At 37.8% G+C, this 24,351-nt stretch overlaps 1 pseudogene; it reads left to right on the top strand.

The window, feature by feature from the left end:
* Window positions 1-20,810: 20,810 nt before the first annotated feature.
* On the top strand, window positions 20,811-22,837 carry LOC149004503 (sugar carrier protein C-like; annotated as a pseudogene).
* The last annotated feature ends 1,514 nt before the right edge of the window (window positions 22,838-24,351 follow it).

The raw sequence follows: 24,351 nt of genomic DNA, 5'->3' as shown, positions 1-24,351 counted from the left end.
AATAGTCAAATAAATCCTTACCTTGACCTTCGTCCTCAACCATTTTTTCTGGGAAGACAGAAGTATCATGAGGAATCTCTTCACATGGATTATCTTCAACAATAGGAACTTCTATGGGGGCAGTATGAATTTCTTTTCTTCTTTTCTTCTTCTTCTTTGAGCCAGATGGGCCCTGGTCAGAGACTGGACCTGTAGACCTAAGTCTACATCTCAGTGTATTGGAGGTTCTGGAGGTCCTCATCTTGGGACCAGGGATTTCACTTGCAACTGTTTTCACAATTTGCACATCAGCATCTTCTCTGATGGCACTTTCTGGAGCCGGGGTAGTTTTCTCTTGATCAGGGGAATCTCTCTTAGCAGTTTTTCTCTTCGAAGGATGACGGGCAGTATGTTTTCTTTTCTTGGAGGGTTTAATAACCCTAGAATCAGACTTCTTTTCCTCCGAAACACTTCTCCGTAAGTCAGCAACATTAAGGATGGGACGAGCAATTACTTCTGATGGCAAAAATATATGATAATGAGTAAGGATTACAAAAGGATAGAAAGATATACAATAGTTATTATCTTTACCTGGAAAAAGGCCATGACTAATGAGACCTGCATCCGTCTTCAACTTGGCCGCATCTATGGGAGTTCCAGTCGGAATCATTCTCCAGGTTATTCGGTCATATTCAGTAAGCACAGGACGTACTTTTAGAGGAGATAAGGATTCCAAGGAATGAAGACACCATCGAGACCGGAAGTTTGGATTTGGAATAGCCGAGAAGAAGTATTTTTCCCGCCATTGCTTATTGTCATGGGGAATAGAAGAATCAATGAAAATTTTGGATTCTCTTCCCAGTTCACCCAAAATGCAGGTTCTTCTGGCAAAATGAAGATATCCGCGTTCGCGGGATACTTTCAAGGTGTAATAATTTCTGAAGAGATCAACAGACGGGACACGATTCATCTGGAGAATAAACGCAAAAAAACAGTAAACCAGCCTCCAACTATTTGGAGTAAGCTGAGAAGGACAGACATGATAATAGTCCAATAAAGATTGAACTACGGGAATCAGTGGGATTCTAAAACCTGAATCAAGGTGATCAAGGTAGATGGTGATAACACCAGGATCAACTGAGTAAGGACGGTCAGAGGAGTCAGGAACCCATACTCTAGCATCAGAAGGAAAATGGTAACTTTCCAAGTAAGAATCCAGGTGGGATTTCTTTATTTTAGTGGGATACCATTCAGGACCGGCATGCTTTGGGTCCATTTTTTCTCTGGACATGTTGACAGGAGTATAAGGAAGGATGGCTTCGTCATGAGCATACGGGACCGGTTTCCAATCTGAAGGATTATGTTGAGAAGAGGAAGAAGCACCAGACACATTTTTCATTTGCTTTCTGTTTGAAGATATATCAGGTTGGGAAGAGATACTTGGTACTGAAGGATTGGAAGCAGGATCCATGGCGGAGATAAGGAAGGAAGAAGAAGGGAATTGAAAAGGTAAAATCTGAAAAGGAGTAATAAAGAAGTTAGCAGATAGGTATGTTGGTGTTCGCGAAGAAGAATAGAGTACGGAAAGGAAAAGGCGACAGTTGACAGATATATATAAAGAATGAGAGAGGATTTCTTGAAAAGAGGGGGAAATACACGATGGTCCAAAATCAATGGTCATTACCTTTCGTAACCGACGCGTGGGATTAATCAGCTAACGCATGAAAAACAACAGTTGAAAAAAAATGAAGATGATGTGTGAAAAGGCAAGGGAACAATATGATGGCAATGCATGGGAAAAAGACGAAGTCAGTGATCAGGCGGCGGTAACGCTAAGGAAGTTAAAAAGTTATATTTGAAAATTCAGAAAAGATCTGACAAGACAGTGATTTCAGCCGGTTTTAAGATAATTTGGGGGCTGAATACAGTAATATAATTTCAACCAATACGAAGGACATGATCTCATGAGAGATATAATTACAAGCAGATTTTCAAGATAATGATGATATGATGCGGTAACTCGTCATCAAGGTTTTGAAGAAACCGAGAATTACCTGGGGAAAAGGCATAATAAGTTGGACAAGAAATCTTGTGTGTTTTTTATGAAAAGGATAAAACCTCCTGACCAGAGTCTCATACAAGTTCGACCTGATCAGCAGGCTTGGGAGCTTATGTTGTAACTAATATATCCATTGCCGGTTTGTACCGGTCAAACCAATCTCAATCGGGTTCAATTGAGAGATAAAGCTAAGATGATCGAAGACGTCCAAAGAGGAGCAATGATCTGATGGCCATGATTTAAAAAGTATTATAAGCGGGAAAGCCAGTATAAAAGCGAGGGAAGATCCGTGAGAAGGTAAGTCTCTGAAATCAACCAAAACTCTAAGCTCACTTTGATGGAACTCCATTAAGAGCATTCCAGAAGCTCCAGAGAGAGCTCTGTGAACACCATCGACACCATACTGACTAGATCGTCGGAGACGAGACGCCGATCAAGACGATCGGCTCCGTTTCTTACTGTGATTCTGTTTTCTTTCAGGAGTGAGAGGTTGATTGATCAAGGAGCAAACCAGATCGAATCAGATCTGAGGAGTTCGGTGCGAGAAACTTCGGTTCAAGGCGATCGGCAAAAGTAGCACCAACACCGCTAGCCTTAAAGAAAGGGAAGAAAACCGTTTCCCCCAAAAAAAAAAAAAAAAAAGCGCGCCAAAAAAAAAAAACACCTCCCCCTTATCTCGCATTCCACCGACAATGTTCTAACAGATCCGGATCTGATCCGTATTAAAACTGGGCGGTTCTTTAAATATTTATATTCAGGTACAGCTCCTTTTCCATGTGAAGATATAAATGTTCCATTTTAACGATCCCTGAGCCAGGCTGAGGCGACATCTCTAATTGAACCGATCACTGGCTTGGAGATCAAGCGTGTCATTTTTACTATGGATGACAATAGTTCTCCTGGTCCTGATGGCTTTGGCACATGTTTTTACAAAAGTTGTTGGGATATTATCGGACACGACTTATGCACAGTAATAAAAGGTTTTTTCAAAAAACCTTGGTTGCCCAACCAGGTTAAACTGGCAAGGTTAACTCTCATTCCAAAAGGTGATGTTCAAAATACTTTTGGCTACTATCGTCCTATTGCAGTGTCCCCACTTCTTTACAGATTCATCTCCAAAATATTAGCCAACAGATTAAAGAAAGTTATTGACACTTTGGTTGATGCCAGTGAATCAGCTTTCATTGAAGGGCGCCAAATTTCTGATAATATTCTTTTGAGCCAAGAACTTTTATTTGGATATCATGATGGTAAGGGGAAGCCTAGATTCACAGCCAAGCTTGACATTACTAAAGCCTATGATTTAGTTCAATGGGATTTTCTCTTTACTTTGTGGATAAAACTTAATTTCCCAAATCCATTTATTAACTAGGTACAACAATGTACTATAAACCCTGTATATGCAGCTTTTGTTAATGGAGCCTACTCTCCTCATTTCACAGCCAACAAGGGTCTCCGCTAGGGATGTTCTATGTCCCCACTATTGTTTAATATTGTCCTTTAGGTCCTCACAGACAGAATTACTTATGGTGCCTTGGATGGGAGGTTCGACTATCATCCCCACTGCAAATCACCCCAAATCACAACTATTTCATTTGTAGATGATCTTTTTGTCTTTGGTGCTGCAACAACAAAAAACGCCAAGTTCCTAAGTGACACTCTTATGGAATTCGCATCTCAATCAGGTTTACTGATCAACCCAACAAAATCAGCTATATTATATCGGAATTACACGACTAATCTTATCCTATCTTTTGAACAACTCCTTCACATCCCTGCAGGGGAGTTCCCCATCACCTATCTAGGGGTTCCAATTGAAGGGCAGAATTCAGAGTTGGAGAAACCGAGCTCTATCATTTGCTGGTCACCTTGCTCTTATTCAATCCGTACTTGGAGGAATCATATCGTATTGGGAGAATGTCTTTTACATCCCGAACAGCATCATCCAACAACTTGAGAGTATTACAGGTACCTTTCTTTGGAAAGGAAATTCTGAAAACGGTAGTTATAAGGTGTCTTGGGATGCGATTTGTCGTCCCAAACTGGAAGGTGGGCTAGGGCTCAAACGCTTACGAGATTTGAACTTGGCCTTCTTAATGAAACATTTTTGGACTTTGGCAACTAACAAAAAGAGATGTTGGCCAATCTTCATCAACCATAGATGGTTCTTGAAAAGCTCTTTGTGGAGTATGCCCCAACCGAGCCATTGTTCATATACACTTCGATGTATACTAATGGTATGTGACTTACTGTTGCTTGTGTACCAAGATGTTACGCAAGTGCACGTGTCGCAATCAAGTAATAAATGATAAGTAGAGTATCGATCCCACGGAGAATTCTATCATTAACTTTCAATGTAAAAGTAAAACTGAATTAAACAAATTAACAAGATTGATTTGTGACTGACTAACTAAATAACCAAATGACAAGTAATTAAACTAAAAAATTAAAATGGAGATTGAGCAATAGAAAGAACTTAGTGCATGAAAAGAGTGTTGGGAATCAAGTTTCCCTTCCCCTGAATTTTCTAATGCAAATACTATAGTAATATTACAACCCAAAATATATCAAGAACCTGGAATGAAGTGGCATAATGGTATTTTCCAATACACATATGCTTAGCATTCTAATTCAACATCTGCATATTCCTATGAAAAATTGAAATATGAATGCAATTTAAACCCAATCCCAATCATGGCAATGTGAGGCAATTGGGTATTCCTACCCAACCTACTAATTAACACAAACTAATTAAAGATTATGCTAACTCACACAATTCAAAAAACATCTAGACTGCATTAATTTTCCAGTTAACAAAATCATAACAATCGTTCATGAAAGATCATTCAAGAACCGAAATTAATCAATATAACATGCTGAATTCATTGACAATAAATTGTATTTCAATAAAACTAAAGAACACATGATAGTTAAATCTTAAAATTCAAGTTTAGGTACTACTATCATCCCAACACAACACAAATTTAGCCCATAATAGAAATCAAATACAAAGAGACAGATATAGTTATCATTAAGCTAGAAGATAAGAAGATAGAGTTATAAGATGGAAAAGAAACTAAGAGCTTCAATGCTTCCACAAGAACTCCAGCCTTCTTCTCCAACATATAGTCTTCTCCAGCAGATCTCCCACGAAGTGTCTCTCTCCTCTCTTCTCCTCTTTTGCTCCTCTTTTCCTCCTCTCTTCCTCTTTTACGTTTTTGCCTCCTTTATACCCTTCTTTTCCCCCAAAAAGTGCTAGGCTAAAAGTGGCTTGTAGGATTAGAACATTTTCTTTTGATATCAATGGCTGAGATCTTTCATGGAATGACAAGAAGAAAGTCCATTAAGTTAGCCCTTTTTGGTCATTTCCACTTGAATTGGATCTAAGAATATTTTGCTCCGTATTGCTGCAGCAAACTCTACAGCAAAGTTAGAGGACATGCAGATTCTTCTTCTATTATAGATCTTCACCTACATTTTTCAAGAGAAAGAGTATTAATCAAATTCATTCATTAATTGAAAGAAAATTCATGTTAAAGTGACAATAATGACCTATACAAGATGCAACATGTTAAGACTCAATAAGACAACATCTAATGAATACTAACACTAAAACAAAGATAAAATACTCCTAAATCGAGCCATCTCAAGTATAAAGTTACCAATCTTAACTCTATTTCATAGAGTTAACACTTACTCATTCCAAATGTGCAGATTCAATTGAAAGGTGGTAATGAGACATACCAATGGACAAATCCATGGATCAATGGTAATCCAATTGAACATGAAAAAATCCTATTGGTTGAGGTGATGGGTAGAAAGCTTAGTGATGAGGTTACAACTATCTGTAGTAGTGAAGGAACATGGAAACAAAATCTCAGCGATGCTAAAGTTTTGAGGCGTTGGGATGAGATAAAAGTCATTAGCTTCCACCACAGATTACCAAGTGATACTCTCATCTGGAAACCTCTAGCTAATGGCCTATTCACTATGAAATCTGCATGGGACTGTATAAGACAAAGGAGCCCAAAGATAACTTGGGCCAAGGTGGTGTGGCACTCTGGTGGACAGCCTCGCTTTTCTTTCATCTCCTGGCTGGCTTGTAAACATCGTTTAAATATGAAAGATGTGATTGCCTAATGGGGGATACAAGTGGGTCTTAATTTCTGTCTATGTGGTAGAGAATCCGAAACTTTAGATCACTTGCTATTTAAATGCCCATTCACTCAATTTATATGGAAGAATATTCTTGTAAGAAACGGATATCAAACACAAATATGCTCAACATGGATGGAGGAACTTCACTGGGTACAATCACACTTACCAGAGTCATCTTTTATTTGCAAAATTAAGTGTTTCAATTTTAATGCGACCATCTACCGCATTTGGCAAGCCCGGAATGACAAGATTTTTAGAGGTGATAACATTTCTGCTCCTACCTTACTTGCCCGGATCATCTCTGATACAAGGCACATATTTTTGAACTCAACCAAGTATGTGGAGGATACTAATCATAGCCGTGATTTTTTCAACTAGTGCCACATTCGTCCTAACTTCCGACGAGCCAAATTCTCAATGCACAAGTGGACCAGACCACCTAATCCTTGGATTGCTATTAACTGCGATGGATCAGTTCGGGGTAATCATGGTGGCTATGGCACAATTGGAAGAAACTCGTAAGGCCATGTAATATTTGCTTCAGCAGGTTGTAGCAATGACAAAAATGTGCTTCATATGGAGCTGAAAGCAATACTTTGTGGTCTACAAAGAGCTACACATTATGGCCATACTCAAGTACAAGTGCAATCCGACTCTCAACTTGCATCAAATCCTAACTGGAGGCTTACAAATCCCATGGGCAGCAAGAGGTATTGTGGATGATATATTGGACATCAAGCATAGGCTACATAACTGTGTGTTCACACATCATGTTAGGGAATCTTATTTTTGTTCAGATTTTTTAGCTCGTTTCTTGAACTTCCCTGGAGAAACCCACTTATGTCTCTGTAACCTTCCTCTGAATCTGGCCCAACTTGTTCACCAGGATGCCAATGGAAAGCGTTACCAACGCATGTAATTTTAATTTTCTATTCCTAGTTTAATACAAAGCACATTTTCACCAAAAAAAAAAAAAAAAACACGGGTTGTGGGATTTCTTGATCCTCATCTTATGACAACCAAAAAATAAGCTTTAAATGATACTAATTAAAGCCTCAAATGGGTTGGCTTTCAATGAACCTAATGAAAGTCTTCTATTATTGGATTCAAATTTTAGGGTGGCGATTACAAAAAAATAAAATAAAATAAAATAAATTAAAATCTTAGAGTGGAAAAATCATGTTGGACCACATGATTTTGATTACATATTTACATGGACCGCTGAGGAATAAATTAGTTCCTAAACTTTCTGAATGTTTTATTTTTAGTATACTTTACTTGAAATTTGACAAAGAAAGAAGGAGAATCCAGTGAATGTGGGTGGTCATCTGCAGGGGAGGGGCAATGGTGGTTGTTGGTAGGGGAGGGCGATGATGGCTGGCAGAAGAGGGGTGGGGGTAGTGGTGGTTGCCGGTAGGGGAAGGCGGTGGTTGCTGGCAGTGGAGGGATGGTCATGGTTATGATGTGAGGTTTCTGACAGGTTCTCCCTTCACCCCTTGATACGGGAAAAATATCGTTGAACCGAGTCCATTCTTGGTTCAACCCTTGACCCTAGACGGGGACAGATGCATGGAACCTGACATCAGAGACAAGGATCAATGAATGGCTTAAGAGCATCAATGCACATCCGAAGGCCCAATAAAATGTGTATAGGGGAAGGAGAAAAACCTAGGAGATTTATTTCAAGAACTGCAACAAGTTTATAAGAGTTCCAATCACAATCATGGGTTCGAGAAAGGGAAAGAAAAAAAAATTATATATATATATTAAGAGTTCCAATTGTGGGTGTGAAAAGATTTTTTTTTCTTGGGTAGGTGGTTATAAGAAGCCGGGAAAAGGGAGAACGAGAAGCAAAGAATCCAAGAGATTTACAACGGATTCGAATCCACATCCCATCTGCAAGTGGTGGTGGTGGTGGAATGACAATGATGGCTAGAGGAGGAGGAGTGGAGTAGCACATAGGGTTTGGGAAATTCAGGATTGAGTCTTGTAGAGTTAGGAACTTGAGATGCCTCATCAACATGTATGCAAAGTGTGGCCAAGCCCATAAGAGTCTCCTCATACATGTTGAGTACCCATGCGAAGAGCACTGTTGGTTGGATCTACAACATGCAAGTCCTTGAAGTTCTCGATCTCACCCATCGAATGATGAGAATCGCAATAGTACCTGACCTCGTGTCGCTGTTCCTCTTCTCTTGGCTTTCATGAGGAGGCTCAAGCAAAGTGAGAGGGTCCGAAGGAGTGGACAACACAACTTTTCGTTTGCGCCTTGCTCCTAAAACCATTAAAATGCGATTTGAGAAATTCATTGAGTCAGGTAGAGTTAGGAATTTGATCTTGTAAATTTTGAAAATTTTGAACCTATAGATAGAATTTCTTATTTATATATATACCCCGCAGTTTCTTTTACAACCATCCAATTTGTTTTTGAATTCGTGGCCAAATCCTAATAGTTGGCAGTAGCGTTGCTACAAATAAAAATCCCTCAAAGTATGTCTAACATTGTCTCAACTCTATGTACAAAAATGAGTTAGCAAAAGCAAAAGTCGATCAACACCAACCTAACCCTGTTAAATGAGGGTTAATTAGGTTTGGACACCTCAGAATGCATTAGTGTTGGTGTGGACTTAAGTTGAGTAAAGAGGACTCAATATTAATTGAGTCTTGATTCTTTATTCCTCCGGTCAAAGGTATGTGCTCCTCTAACACTTATCTATCGTATAATAAGAGTATGACACCTTTGAATACTCATAAAATGAATCAAATATGAAATTCCAACGGGTCTCTTGTGTACCTCACCCTTATTGTGTGGTGAAGAAGCATTAAGGGAGCACGTACCTCTACCCTGAGATAGGGATGAACCAAACTTGTATTACTTGGACTTGAATTAAAAAACAAGGCTGGACCCAACCTTGTTTCTTCTTTAGTTTTGATATTTAAAATTCCATGATTGACATCAACTATTCGAATGAATTTCTTGTTATCTAAAAGAATTAAAAATCAGATTGTAATTGGTGACATGAGGTACAACCAAGGAAAGAAAGATTGGTGAAATATTGCCAAGACTCGGTGATATTTCTTAGTTTTGGAAGCTACCGACAAGAAAACAAGCAGTGAAATGATTTTTACCAAAAGTCAGTAAAAAAATCAGTGATTTATCACTTTTTATCAACATCTCGCGATATTTTGGTGATTTTTCACCTATTATAAATGAAAATTCGGATGAATGCTATAAGACAAATTTGGATATGTTTCATCATTTACTGGATTTCAATAGTTTGTTGTTGAAAATCAGAAGAATAAAAAATGACATAATTATGTAAGCTGCTTCAACCACTAGTGACCTTAAGATTACACCGTTTGATTTATAAATGTAGTTAGTTATGGGGAATCCAATGGTGGAAATAAAGGATCAATTGAAATGAGATGACCTATCAGGATCCCAAAAAGACAGAGCTGAAAAAAGAGAGTTGTCACTTGTCATGGCTATCAAATAGTCGCACTTTAAATTTTAATGCATACAAGTTACAAGCACGGTACATTATGTCGGCGACATATCGCCGACACACGGCGATATATCGCCAAGTTGCTGGGGGGCGATACGATTCCCCCCAGCGATACGATTTATTCATAAAGTCGGCGACATATCGCCGATTTCTCGGGATATGTCGATGACGGTCGATTTTTCGACCTCAGCTAGTCTGTCCGGTCATCGGTGGTTGAGGAGTTGTAGACGAGTAGAGGGAGGTAGAAAGGGGTTCGATGAGCTTATTCCACCTTCTAAGCAATGAAAAATCATTTATTCTCTTCCAAATGCTGAGAGCCTGATAGATCAATGTGATTCTTTCAAATGGGAAAAAATGGAAGAACATGGATGGACAGAGAAAAAGGGTTTGCTCCGACGCTAGTTCCGGTGGCGATTCTAGTAACCATGCTTCTAAGACTTCTGGAATAGCCGATTCAAGAGAATAAAACGAAGTAGAACTACAGAATTGAAGAAGATGAAGCAAAATAGCTTCTGGATGCTGCAGTTCTGCGTGGGTTTTAGAAGTTCGTGAAAACGGTGGTTAATGACAATATCCCCAAAATTGAGAGGAGAACACAAATTGCTTGAAAATCGAACAGTTTTCTCCCAAGAGATACATGAAGACACTCAACAGAGACAATGGAAAGGCCAAATTTCCTCGAGAAAATGTGAAGAAAACAAGTTCTTGAAAAGCAAATTTCAGAAATTGGAACTCACCGTTGGGAATGTGTTGCTGGTGTAGGAAATAAGCATACAAGTCTTACCAACGGCACCATCCTCGACCGTGACAAACTTAATGAAACGAGACGTGCTCATTTCAGCCAGTGAAAGCTCAGATCTTCACCCGACGACGATCAATCAACTCAGATGAACCCAAATTATCTTTCCCTCCTTTTCCACTTCCACAGTTCCACTTTCTTTCAATTGATCGGAAAAAAAATCGTCCGACATGTCGACTGATGTCGACATGTCAGTGGTGTCGCCGGCCACCGACATGGCGACACCAGTCGACCTGTCGAACCTTGGTTACAAGTCCACAACACATTAAGTTGTCACTTGTCATGGTTGTCAAATAGTCAAATATTAACTTTTAATGCTCACAAGTCCCACCACAAGTCCACAACACACTATCTTTTACGTGTCTCTTGTTTTTAATGGTGTTTCCACTTTAAAGCTTTCATGAATGATCGTTGGAATCCCACTGAAACCTAGAACACACTATCTTTTACATGTCTCTTGTTTTTAATGGTGTTTCCACTTTCTATTTCAAAAAGCTTTCATGAATAATCGTTGGAATCCCACTGAAACCCAGGTCGAATGTCGCCGACATTTGGGGGTTTTAGTGGTATCGATAGCCACTGACACCCTTTGTGTCGGCGATATTTCATACTATCACCATGACTGGGGTAAGGGGTACAATCATCCTTCTCAAACTATCACCATGGCTGTGGTTTAGGTCACCACTCTCTCGCCACACCATTGGCATGAGAACTAGCACGTGTCAAGGATAAGCCTAACTCAGTGCAAGTCAACTACTCAGTCACATCATTCTAGGTCCAGATACCTCCCTCCCCCCCCCCCCCCCATGCTTCTCGCTTTCTTGGTTTAGTATCCTTCCTTATTTAGAGTCAACGTATCATTCTTGGACTACATCTTCCCTTAACCCTATTGCTCATCCACATATAATGGGCGGGAAGCTCTCGTGTTCCCTTATGCTTCTCACCTTCTTGGGCACCCATGAGCCCAAGCCTATTATATGCAACCTTACCAATGAAAGCCCCCCACAACAATGTTGTGTCCCGCATGTTTCTCGCACTCTTAGGCTCCCACCAACCAAATACCGCTGTCACTTTACATCAATACCCCGGCCGGATAAGGTCATGATATGACAGGGTACCTAACCATATTCTTCTAGACCTCCAAGTCATGGCAAACAGCCGCTGTTATCCCAAGCCAAGACTACCAATCTAGTATTCCCCAATTCATAGTCACAACAACAAAAAATTCCCAAAGAAGTAAAAGGTTTAAATCAACATTCACAATCCAAAATCCAATTCAAGTCCATAATAATCATTTTGTATTCTATAATTTCAGAACATAATCATCATTCCTAATAGTAGCATTCCAAAGTCTTATAACAACAGCATGTATATCAATATGCAAGTTTCAAATCAAATAAGAAAGCGACAATGGTTATGTGCAAGCAAATGTCCTCACTTTGCTATTGATTGGCAACTTCGGAAAGACACTGAAAGGGCAAGTTCATGCTTCCCAAAAAGTCCTAATAACATGTTGGTTCAAGGTTAGAAATAACCTTAGAGGTCCTATATCAAAAAGAGAAACAAAAACCAACACTGCAAGGAGTGGTTGGTCAAGTGGGTTGCTTGGGGTGACTAGGACAGTCGACCAAGGCAACCAACCACCATTCGAGTAAGGACAAAATTGACTAGGAATGACTGAAGGCTTCAAAATTGGGTTCTAAACTGTGAAATCCTTAAAAGTCCTAACGTGATAACTCGACGTTTCATGTTCGCGAACTTGGAGTACTGGTAGAAGGCAATTTCAAACCATCCGAGTTGGGCTTGAAAGTTTAGAAAATCAAACCTATAGACTTTGATGAACAAGAAGAAGTCTCGACCACCCTAGTTGATTTCAAGAAGAGGGAGAAAGTCAGTCTAGAAGACATAAAAAGTAAAGTTTTTGCATGCACGAAAAACCTATGCTAGAGGACTTTAATGCCAAAGTAAAATATACTATTGATTAGGAAATGTTTAGAGGTTCCTACCCTATGAAGCCTGTTACAATCGGCATTTTTAAGAAGAAGATAGAGGCCATGATTGGAACCAGTTCCACGGTTTGATCAATCGCCCTTGCCCCGAATTGTTAATTTCTGAAATTGGGGTTTAAAACCCTATTTTATGACTCTCTAACCTCATAAACGAGATTTTTTATGTGTTTGGAGGCTGAGCTCATAAGAGAGGAGAAGAGGAAATATTTTGGAGAGATTCTTGTACGATTGGAGGTGTTGAACTGCGAATCGAAAGGGTAAGCGCGTGTTGAGGTAAGAATGTTCTAAAAACCCCTCTTTCAAGTGTTCTTCTTAATATTTTGATGGATTGTTGGCTTTATGGATGAGATTGGTGAGTCTGGGTTGAATGGAATGACTGATCTTACTCCCCATTGTGTTTTCCAACCCCATTGAGCGATTCATGCTATCCCTTCATTTTTAGACCAATTCATCCTTTTTAAAATGCTCGTGGGCGACTCTCACGAAAACCAAATTGGGGCTTTTGAGTTGGAGACTAGTTTGGGTGTTTGGAAGGTGTTCTTAGGACATGTATGGTATGCTATTGAAGCCCAAAAAGTTTGAATTTTGAAATAGGGCAAGAAATTTGAATTTTAAAATAGGGCAAGAAAATGCCTTTTTGGTTTTGAGCCAATGGGCAGTCGACTAGGTAAGTGACCAGCCCTATCCATCCGGTCCCTTTTGGGTGAGATGAATTTGATTCCTATGATGCTTAGTCTTGTTCCCAAACTTAAATCTAATTTAACCCGTTTGTTTTTTAGGTTGTTTGTGAGTTGTTTGCACACTTTAATTGTGGAATTCTTGAGCTTTGAGAGTTTAACTTGTCCTTAACAGGTGAGGGATACATTTTCATATATCATATGTAATTAACTTGATTGTATTGCTTGTTATTATATGGTGATGAAAAGCATTTCATATATTGAGCAGTCAATTTGATTATAATTCTTGTAATTATGAATGTGGAATATCTTTGTATGAATTACGTGGGACTTTGCACGGAAAAATGATAAGGTGATATTTTATGTTTATTTTTTATTCAACTCATTTTCAAATTATGGTTGTGAATGTGATATATTGGGAATTGAGTGATAATGCATTACATGTATATTAACCCAGGGTTGTGGGTTCAACCATGCCCTTGGTGTCTTCACATTCATTTAGTCCTTTATGTGCATGTAGGTGTCTAGATGCATGGCTTGAGTACCATTTTTACATGCTACTACTCATTCGGTATGGGAATTGAAGCCGAGTGACCTGTGATAGCAGTGGAAGGGTCTTGTGGATCCAACATAGGTATCTAGTCCGTGAGGAGACACATGCCCACTATTATCATGCAATGGTAATTTTGCATATGTGGAGGATTTGGATTCGTGGTCGTCCAACAGAGGTAACTAGTTTGTGAGGAGACACGAGAGCATCCACCAAAGCATATGTATACCATCATAGGGTTCCGAGATAGTTAGTCCAACGGACCAACAGAGGTAGCCAATCCATGAGGAGTAACATTCTTGGGTGGGAACGATACTGGACCAACATAGGTAGCCAATCCATGAGGAAAGGTATATGGACCACATATAGTATGAAATGTAGTTGACTTGTATTGGGCTAGACTTATTCCTGACATGCTCCAGTACTCATACCAATGGTGTGGTGAGAGAGTGATGACCTAATCCCCAACCATGGTATGTTCTCGACTGCACCCCTATATCGTGGGAACCCAAGAAAAGTAGCTAGTCCATGAGGGATCAGAGTGTATCGCCTTAATTTCCAATATGGGAAATAAGGTCGATAATTAGCCCAAGAATCGATTTCCCTTTAGTAGTGAACCAATCATGATACAATAGACCAATAATTTTATAACATTAAACTTGAAGAATTCAAAATATTTAATCAGCGAAAATTTATTTTTAAACTGTAATAAATTGAAACATTTTCATTATTCTAAAATTTTCAAAATAAAGGGTTCGACTATTACATTTATCAAATAAAAAAAATTTCATCACCAATACATAATTATTCAAAGATAAATAAAAGCATATTTTATATCCTGAACAAATAATATATGAGAAAGGTTCATTAGTAAGATGGGCTTCCTCTGCCTCACAACCCAATTCCTCAAGGTCATGCTCTACACATTCACCATCTGGAGAAAAATATTGGGTAAATTTTGAAAAACTTAGCAAAATTAAAACCAATAAGGTATCGACATGTTTGAAACGTATTGAAATAATATAAAAAAATACAATTAGATGCAATAAATAATATAATAATGTTATTGCACAAAATCATTATTTATCTTATTTGGAAACAATGCATTGCCCTATGTTGATACATCGCTTGCACACATTATACAACCTTGACATATGTATTGCTCCAAAATTTGAGATTCAAGCACATCATACCCATGCCATTACATGGCTTGCGCATGTTATACAGCCCTGATATGTGTGGTTCCCTCGAGTATATATCTTAGATTTTTTTAATATGAAGGGATGAAGGTTGATCCACGTCGTTCTGTGGCCTGCGTGCGTTATACAAACCTATCAACCCATCCAATTCTCTATCGGACCATGATAAATGGAAAAGTTAATGTCTTGTTCTTTTTATAATGCAATATGCAATGTAATGTGTTAAGGAAACCTAGAGGGGGTGAATAAGTTGCAACTAATGGATTTGCCTAATTTTTCGGTTTAATTTCAAATACAAGATAAATTGTAAATTTCAATGAGATTAAAGTAATGCAATCAACCACAAGACAAATATTTTATAGTGGTTTTACATTGCAAGTCTACGTCCACTCCTCTCTTGGCTCCAAGAAAATGTTCCACTAGTGATTCTCTTTCAATACAATGGATCTCTTACAATATATGTTCAATATGACAAGAGCACCCTTTAAAATCTTTGTTCTAAATAAGGCAAAAGCACCATTTACAATCTTTGTTCTAAGTAGGGTAAGAATACCCTCTACCAATTCTAATCAACTTAGACTAGAATTGAGCAACAACACAATGTTGGAGATGAAAGATATTACCTAACAAGGGGTGTGACACTTTACCCCTTGTGTGAGTGTGATGCAATGATGAATGAATGCTTCAAAGGAAGGGATGCACCACTAATGAAGTACCAATTGCCTTCAATCACTTCAAGCCTCACTCCAATGAGCTTGCTTAACAACTTTGGAATGTCCTTCAAAGTTGAGTGAAGTTGGAAGGTAACTAATCAATGTTTGTTCACAAATTGAGAGTTTGAGAGGTTCAAGGTTGTAATAACTCAATAGACAAGATAAAAGCTCTCAAATGGGGGGGGGGTGTTTGGGCTTATAAAGATGGTATTCAATTGCTTGGCCCAACCTCCCAACGGATAGAAATTTTCTTTCGGTTTTCAATCTAGATGAACGTCCATTTGAATAAGTCGGAACTCTGTCTCAAAAGTTAGTAGTTAAAACTAGTCGTTGGGCTTAAGCTATACCAGACGTACGACCATCTGGACCAAATAGATGTCTTGACCTTTACTTGGGCTTGAGCATCTCGTGAGTTCGGTCCACTTGCTTTTGTATTAATCTGGACAATCACAACTTAATATAGGCATTAGTAATTCGTGTTTGTTATCATCAAAACTAATGGAGGCTGATGTGCAATGCTGACATGGCATTTCCCAAACACAATGTAATTCTAAGTCTTTATATTCATAGAAATTTATAGACATTTAGTAATCATATCAAAGCATAATATGTGAAACGAGATAAAATTCAATTCATACTAAAAACACAATGATTCAAATTTAACAATCAAGATCAAGATGATATATGTTGGGGTAATTGTATTACAAATTCTACAAAACACAAAAAATGAAAATGCAATACAATTGAAAGAGGAAGAACCTTAGTCAATTCGGAGAGCTCGATGTTGCAATCAAACGAACCACAAATCAATGAGGTTGAGTCACACCTTGAGTGCTGTCTTTAAGGTAATTGATGCACCCTACTACCAAGGATTCTTTGCACCGCCTACTCCAAGATAAAACAACCTCCAATTAGAAGATGAGGTAGTTCTTCTAGTCCTTTCAAGGAGCCAAAAGCTAGAGCACAACACTTAGACAACTCAAAGAAAGAAATGAACCTTGTAAAACAAACAATGTGAGTCTGAGGAGTGTCTCTATTACACACACATGCAAGGAAGGGTTGGGTTTATATAGGCCCAAACCACACCTTACACCCCTTGAGATTCTCAAGGCAATGAATTGGGTCATTGAATCACAATGACCCACCTCCTCACTAGGGGGAGAATCAATTCTCCACTAATGGAGAATCAATGGGCTTGTCCCTCCTCTACTAATGTGAATAAACCACATTGACCTAACTTCCCCACTACTTGGAGAAGTAACTCTCATATTCACTTATTTTGAATGAATTGGATTTAATCCATTCAAAAACCTTAACCCCACTCATGGTAATGGTCATGAAGTTGAAATGAGAATCGAAGGTCAAGAGTTAGAATTTTAGTAAATTCCACCCTTTAAATAAGCCCACCACATAACCATGATCAAGACCTTTTCATGAAAAGCCTCATAACCAAGGTCATGAAGGGCCTCCTTTACTCATAGGTGCCTCATTACCACCCTTACCTCATGGGTCCCACACACTAACAAAACAATTAAATAAAAGAAATGCAAAAACTAAATTTGAAACTAAATATAGATTTTAATAAAAAAAAAACCTAACAATATATCATGTTTCAAACTATAAACAATATCTTAATTACAATCGAGATCGAGATAAAATATAGTGTTTCAAACTTGTAGATGTAATGTAGGGTCTTCACTAGCAATATAGATTAAATTAAAGACAACAACTCAAACATATGAATATAGTATGAGATTATCACTTGCAATTGAGATTAAATAAAAGACAACAAATCAAACATGTAGATATATTGCGGGATTTGCAATATATATCCAATGATACAATGGTTAAAATTAGTAGATATACTTGAAGGATTCTCACATGCAATATAGATCAAGATGAAATACAATGTTTCAAACTGTAGATAATATGAGGGATTCTCACTTACCTTTCTAATGGATTTGTAATTAAAATATAAAAACCAGCCGACACTTCGCCAGCCAAATAACAACTACTAAATTCTCTCTCCTCTCTCTCTCTCTCTCTCTCTCTCTCTCTCTCTCTCTCTCTCTCTCTCTCTCAATTCTCCCCATCATAAGATTAAGTCCACCTCTATTTATACTAAAAAAAAAAAAAATTGAGATACAACAACAACAACAACAACAAGCCTTGTCCCAACAAATGCAATAATAAATAAAACAATATTAATGATTAAGTTTTAGTAATACTAATATATATTAAAGTATATTAATGATGTTAATATTGTAATAAGCATTTAGTTAACATTCTTATAGTTTATTAATTTGATAATAATGGATTAAAATTTGTTCCTAGTTTTGGTTTGCTTTCTTTCCCTCTTTCTCTTCTAAGATGAAGTTTTGTTTCTATTAAAACAATCAATATAATTCATTAATGGCTTTAAATTCATTATACTAATATATTAGAATTACTTAACAGATTTCATAATTATTAACTTAATATATTTAATTAAGTGTCAGTATAATGGGTAAATTACTTTATTCATTTTTTTAAAATTCTTCTTTTTAATTTAATTCATAAATTTTCTTAGAAATTTGCAATAATAATTTTAATAATAATTTAAATCACATTATATTATATTGAACATAAAAATATTACTATATAAATGTAGTCAGGGCTATAATTTAAGGTAAATGCCAAAAATACCCTTAATAAAAATCTAGAGGTATTACCCAAAGTGATAAGACTTCCCAGAGGAGCCTGGTGTTACGACTTAATGCATGTTTGCCATAGAAACTAACACTTGTTAGAATATAAGGGGCATGCTTGTATAATACATCAGTGCATTTCATTTATATTCATATTTCATATTTGAACTCTTTTATAGGTTATGAAAACTCCATCATTTCAGAGTATGCATCACCGACCTAGCCTTATGACATCCTGCAGGCAAAGATGTAAAGACCCATGGAGACGCGTGTCCATACTTGAACTGCTCATACGATGCTCGGTCATTTTTAGTGCCATTGATTATTTTAGAGATGTGGTAGAACTTGACTAGGATTGTGTAACTATCTTTTGAGAAATAGAAGCATTAAACTAAATTCTTTTAAACCTTTCTTGATAATTTTGAGACTTCCACTGTTTGACTCTAACTTTTCTTTTTTAACTCCGATTATGACTTTGTTTATCTTTTTGGATGACTGTAATAACTCTAACAATTGGTACCTTCTTTTTCTTTTTCTCTTTGGACTATGACATATTGTATTGTAGTTATGGATTGGCCGTGAACCTAGATCCTGTAGTGTGCATCATCCCCACGAGTATTCGGGTAAGTTCGGATTCGGCTGTGTGGGGTGTGACATAAACTACTCCAAAATGCATAGAAAATTTTGAAATAATACTATAACATGGACCAACATAGTTTAAACATCAATCAACGCAAATCAATCCTAGGTTAGGTCTTTTCCGAAATCAATCTCGAAGAACACGGTGAACTAAAATGAATGGGGATCGACTCTAGGGTGAAGTTAACTCAAAAGTATCATTTTATGCTACTTCAAACAAAGATTTCTTTATCAGATACAAGTCGAGTAACTTTGGCTTGGTAAAGATGCGAAACAATGATGTGTCAAAATTATTAGAATTAATGATATTTGCATCAAAATAAATTTGGGTTACAAGATGACTCTTAAGATGAGAGACAGATTCCGGATTTTAGATTGAATCTTATTTCAGTTGGAAAACTTGATGATGAAGGGTATGAGTCACAATTTATGAGTTAGAGTGTGAAAATTGAAGAAGGGCTCTCTTATAATGGAAAAAGGCAAAACGTGTCACTCTCTTTATTGAGTTGAAGTGCAATTATTCAAATTGTGACCTAAATACTACCTTGAAAGACTCTACATCATATTTGTGGTATCACTGACCTAGACACATGAGTGAGTGAGAAAGGTTTAAAAATTTTGTCAAGAGGAAATTCAATTTTCAGTCTTAGGTATGTATCTAACCCCTTGTGGTCAATTTTTAGTTAGCAAGCAACATCAATTATCTTTCTCACTTGTTAAGTCAAAAAACAATAATAAATAAAATAAAATAAATTCTTCAATTGATTCGTTCAGATGTATGTGGTCTCATGAAGACCAAAACCTTGCTGGTGGATTGTATCTTATTACTGTTGTTGATGATGCATCCTAGAATGTTTGGAGCTTTGTTATGAAAAATGAAAATCAAATGCTTAGAATTTTTGAAGCAAATGCATCCAAAGAGATAAAGGTAGTGAATATAGTAGTCCATTTGAGAAGCATGACAGTTGACATGAACAAATTATTTCAAGAACTTTTCAACATAATGATGTAACTAAAAGGATGAAGTGCATTAATTATGAAAATAATTAGATGTATACTCTCATATGCAAGGTTATCAAAATATTATTGAGGAGAAGCTATGAATACAATGATGTACTTGATAAATTTATCTCCATTAGTTCTCTTGAATGAAGATGGTCTTCAAAAGGTTTGGAGTGACAAAGATGCTTCTTATGACCACTTAAAGGTATTTAATTACGAGGCCTTTATACATATTTTAAAAGATGAGAGGACCAAGCTTGATGATAAAATCAAGTAATGCATTTTCTTAGGATATGGTGATGACAAATTTGAATATTAGTTTTGAGATCCTATTGAGAAATAATTGGTAATAAGTAAAGATGTAATATTAAGAGAAAATCAAACTTTTTGAGGTTGTAAATGAGTTTCTTGATTAATAAGCATCGGTCCCCATTGACCTTAAATAAAGAAACCTGGTGATTGGGAGTAGATAAAGACAACTTAGAGGGGCAGTTTGTAATTATGGGGGAAGTTGAGTCAGCCACAGAAAGATACCTTCTCAACCAATCAAATTCGGAATTATCCTATTAGACAGCTAAGCACGTGAAATTCTCGTTTCACTATAAACAGAGTTCCTCATCTGTTGATAACTTGACTTCACCAGCTCGTCTTTGCGATTCAGTATAAATTGAGGTCCTAATCTTTCATTTCTTCTTCACCAACTCGTCTCTGCGTTTTCCCTCTGTTTTTCCAGTTTCAACAAGTCTTATTCGTTTTTTTCCGGTTTTGTTTCTTGTGCAAAACCGTTGATTTCATTCTCTGAGAAGCTCTGCGAGTAAAGAAGGAAAGCGATCATGGCGGGAGGTGTGGTTATGTCCACCACCGGTGGAGGCAAGGACTACCCTGGTAGGCTCACCACGTACGTCATCTTGGCTCGTATCATTGCCGCTTCCGGTGGTCTAATTTTCGGTTACGATATCGGTATTTCGGTAAGGATCTCCGAGATCGCAGGCAATATCATGATTAATGCTAGTTCTATGAGTGTTTTTGATTCTCTTTTCGGTTCATTTTTCTGATCTGTGGAGGATTTCTTGTGTTTTTAGGTGGAGTAACGTCTATGGACTCATTTCTCCAAAAATTCTTCCCTTCTGTGTTCGTAAAGGAGCATAATGATCACTCCACAAATCAGTACTGTAAATTTGACAGTGAGACTCTCACACTGTTTACATCCTCACTGTACCTCGCTGCTTTGGTGGCCTCGCTTTTCGCTTCTACCGTCACGAGAAAACTTGGTCGCAAGGTATCCATGTTTATCGGAGGTTTGGTTTTCTTTGCCGGAGTTGTTATCATCTTCTGCTCTTTGTGAACATCGCGATGCTTATCATTGGACGTATTCTACGGGTATTGGTGTTGGATTTGCTAATCGGGTGAATGTATAGATTTATTGGATCTTTTGTTCCTCTGCTGCACTCATTGTTTTTGGTTTACATGTCCGAGATAATCAATCATCTTCTTCTACAACTCAGTGTTTTTCCTTTTTGCCTCCTATTAAATAAGTTCGCAGCTTGATTTAAATCTTTTATGCGATTAATGGCTGGAATTTGAGTAACTGAATAACAAATTTCCTTTTACAGTCTGTGCCACTATACCTCTCCGAGATGGCTCCTCACAAGTTTCGTGGTGCTCTCAACATCGGGTTTCAACTTGCAATCACTCTTGGCATCCTCTTCGCTAACTTTGATTAATTACTTCACGGCTAAGATTGAAGGAGGTTGGGGTTGGCGCGTGAGCACGGGCGGTGCTGCTGTCCCTGCTGCCATCATCACCATTGGAGCCATTTTCCTTCCAGACACCCCGAACTCCCTTATTGAGAGATCCTCAGCTGAGGTAGCCAAACGTAAGCTCCAACATATCCGTGGTACTCCGGATGTGGACGATGAGTTTGAAGATTTGGTGGCTGCTAACGAGGCATCAAAAAAGGTGGAACACCCATGGAGAAATATCTTGCAGCCCAAATACAGACCTCACCTTACCATGGCCATAATGATCCCCTCTTTTCCACAGCAAAGTCACCGGAATCAATGTCATCATGTTTTATGCTCCAGTGCTGTTCAAGACAATTGGGTTTGGAGATAATGCGTCCCTTATGTCTGCGGTGATCACCGGTTTGGTTAATGTGATTGCCACATTCGTGTCCGTTTCGTTGGTTGATAACTGGGGTGGAAGAAAGCTCTTCCTGGAAGGCGGAATCCAAATGTTCATCTGCCAGGTAATTAAACTAGATCTCAATGTTGAGATTAATTTCTCTGTAAATTACTGATTATACCTAATAATGTTAATCAACCTTAAATTGTCAATCTATTGTATGCAGATTCGGTAGCAATTCGATAGGGATGAAATTCGGAGTGACCGGCGTATCGGATCATCTCGTCCAAGGGATATGCCATTATTGTTGTGTTGTTCATCTGCATTTATGTAGCTGGGTTCGCCTGGTCATGGGGTCCCTTGGGATGGCTGGTGCCAAGTGAGATATTCCCATTGGAGATCAGGTCAGCAGCACAGAGTATCAATGTTGCAGTCAACATGACTTTCACCTTCATAATAGCACGGTGTTCTTGGCGATGTTGTGCCACTTCAAATACGGGCTCTTCTTATTCTTTGCTGCTTGGGTCTTTGTTATGACTATCTTCATCTACTTCTTGCTGCCGGAGACCAAGGGAGTACCCATTGAAGAGATGTCACGAGTGTGGAAGCGACACTGCATGGGGGCAAATACATCGCTGATGAAGATGTGATTGGTGGTTTTGAGTTGGAGAAAGGTCCACAAGTTAAGAATGTTGACCGATTAATTTCAACGGTTTTTTCGGGGATACATTCATGAGTTTCAATTGTTCAATTTTCTTCTATCATGGAATGTCGATATATTGATGTATATTAGTTTAATTATACCGTTGTATTTTGAAAATTAGCCCAATTTTTTTCTTTTTGGGGGTATAATGTAGTAATAAAATGAATTTTTTGGTTTTAAGTCGTAGAAAACTATAATCAATAGGGTCTCCCTTATATTTGTATCTTGTGATGCACCCTATTGAAACTTGGAAAGAATGCCAGTATCATGTGTTGTAGCCGTTCAATTTACATTTTTTTCGGGCAAGACACGGGTTGTGGGATTTGTTGATCCTCATCTTATGACAACCAAAAATAAGCTTTAAAAGATACTAATTAAAGCCTCAAATGGGTTGGCTTTCAATAAACCTAATGAGAGTCTTCTATTATTGGATTCAAAAAAATCTTAGGGGTGGGATTGACCACAAAAAAAAAATTCTTAAGGTGGAAAAATCATGTTGGACCCCATGATTTTGATTACATATTTATATGGACCGCTGAGTAATAAATGAGTTCTAAACTTTCTTAATGTTTTATTTTTTATTATATTGTACTTAAAATTTGACAAAGAAAGAAGGAGAATCCGGGCCGGGAATGTAGGGTGGTCATCCGTGTGGGAAGGGCAAAGATGGTGGTTGCCGGTAGGGGAGGCGAAGGATGGCCAGCGGAAAAGGGTGAAGCGTGGTGGTTGCTGGTTGGGGAAGGCGTTGGTTGCCGGCACGAGTGGAGGGATGGTCACGGTTGCGATGTGAGGTTTACTGACGAGGTTCTCCCTTCACCCCTTAACCTTTCATCCACGTAAAAATCTTTAATGAAAGCTAAAATGGATAACTTGTATTTTTTTAACTTGATCAAGATAGATATTGTACAATTTAGCTCACTTAAATGAACAACAAGAAAATAGAGGCCCATTTAACCGAGCGCCCGAAAAAATATAAAAAAAAAAACTCTTATTATTTTGATTCTCTTAGGGCTTGTTTGGTTACATGAGTGCGGAGATTTCAAATATCTAGAGATTTCAAATCTATAGATTTCAAGTCTATGGAGTTATAATTTATAAAATTAGATGTTTGGTTGTGGAATGAAAATTTGTGGGATTCATCCTAAAAAACTATTTGATCGACTTGGATTTTTGTGAATGTGCGAATGTATAGTTTTTTTGAAATCTCCGGATTTCACCCCTTACCCCATAAATTTGTAGATTCACGTTTTTAGTGTAAAAATGTGAATCTCTAGATTTCATGAATCTAGAGATTTTTTACAACCAAACGGGTATAATTCTCAGATTCATGAATCCGGAGATTTGAAATCTCGAATTCATGTAACCAAAGTAAAAGGCCCTTAAAGCATCCATCCTCTTTTCTCTTACTTTGGGTGGCCACTTGGGCTTCAGCCTCTATTTTGGATTTTTGCACAATCGAGAGCCAATATGGTTTGGTGTTAGGGTCATCAACTTGAAGTCTTGTCTATTGCTCCTCCCATGTTCTCTTAATCTAAACCTCTTAAAAA

The sequence above is a fragment of the Hakea prostrata genome, chromosome 9 (genome assembly GCF_041222555.1).
Source record: "Hakea prostrata isolate BN-2017 chromosome 9, UWA_Hpros_2, whole genome shotgun sequence".
Lineage (NCBI taxonomy): Eukaryota > Viridiplantae > Streptophyta > Magnoliopsida > Proteales > Proteaceae > Hakea > Hakea prostrata.
The sequence above is the reverse complement of the archived record's forward strand: the minus strand, read 5'-3'. Positions and strand labels throughout refer to the sequence as shown.